A 1,529-nucleotide genomic window follows, 5' to 3' on the forward strand; every position below is an offset into this window, starting at 1 on the left:
AGCAATCGTATGTGCCTGCAGCTTGTTTGCAGCTTGTTTTTTCTTTAATTTTATACTGTCTTGATTATCAGTAACATTTAGTGGTACAATGCGTCAGTTTTTCTAAGGTTGAAAGAAACTAATTCTTGTTTTATTATTATTTTTTTCTTCTCTTATCTATATCCTTTTTTACATAATAGGCTGATATCCAAAAACTCAAGGATGCTATGAGCTCATCAGTGGATGCAATGCAGGCAATGGCTTCCTCTATATACTTACTCTCATTAAAGGTAAATTATTTGACTTGCCATTATTACTTGGAAAACAGTCAGTTTCTGATCAAATTTAAAGAAGAAGAAGAAGAAGAAGAAAAAAAAAAAAAGAACACCTAATAACTAGAAAATACTCCACTACAGTAATGTTCTATTAAAGTCAATTATTCTTGTGAAGGTTAAGAACTAGAATGCTATTAACCCAGAGAACGTCTGTGGTGCAGCCATAGACTTTGTTCTTTATTGCAGTAACCATAATGGATATGTAAAATAAGTACTAGCAACTTTAGCCTCACCTGACTGCCTGAGCATTTTCTGAGTAGTATACATATCACTAAGTGAACCAAAAACAATGTTTTAACTTTTCTGAATCAAAATGGTTGACCTATGTTGGTTAGATGATACACAAGATGAAGAAAATCAAAATGAAGCCTCTTGAATCTCATTTTTTCTTCGTTTGATATTGAAATTCTGTTCGAACAATAGAGCAATCATTTGTATAGCCTTATCAAACCTTTCATTTGATTCTGACAGCTAATTAGATCTGACTGGTTGTGAAAAGGAAACTACATGGACTTTGGTAAATAAGACCTTAGTGTCTAGTGGGGCTATACCTACTTTGTCAGCTTAGTGAGGCAGAAGCTGATACGACCGAACATTAATTGTTAAATTGTCCTCTTTGCCTCTGCTGTTTTCAATTGATTGTTGTGGACTCTGTAGTGCCAGGAAATTGTAACAGGATATTATTGAAAGGGATATCTTATTTTCTTATAGGAAAGAGAGAAATGATAATGTTTTAGCTCCCACTGGTTGACCTCTGCACTTCGGAAAGAAGGATTAAGTCTCTCTCTCTCTCTTTCTCTCTTTTAAGTTTAGTGAATGGAGACTGTCAATGTTTCAAGCCCATTTTACTTTTCGTGGATGGGACTATTCTAATTAGCACAAAGAATGTTTCCACCACTGGTGCATCATTGCTTAATCCTACTGGCACGATTTCTCTTGCTTGTGGTGTCTAGCGCCACTCCTATAGCGCCCAGAACTGAAAGTTCTTGATACGGTTTCTTCNCTAATAATTAATAAATTAGAGAGCTCTAGCAAACTAAGTTTCCCTCTCAGCTCTTATGTCTACTTTTAATGAAATTAATATTTCGTAATTTTCAATTTTGCATTGTTGACACTGCAGAAATTTAATGGAAACACTTAGAGATTGAAAATTGTATGGAAACTTTGTAACAAATAAAGTCATCTCTTTCCACTAATCTCATCCTTGGTTTAGGG

Source organism: Pistacia vera, unplaced genomic scaffold (assembly GCF_008641045.1).
Source record: "Pistacia vera cultivar Batoury unplaced genomic scaffold, PisVer_v2 Contig192, whole genome shotgun sequence".
In the NCBI taxonomy this organism is placed as follows: Eukaryota; Viridiplantae; Streptophyta; class Magnoliopsida; order Sapindales; family Anacardiaceae; genus Pistacia; species Pistacia vera.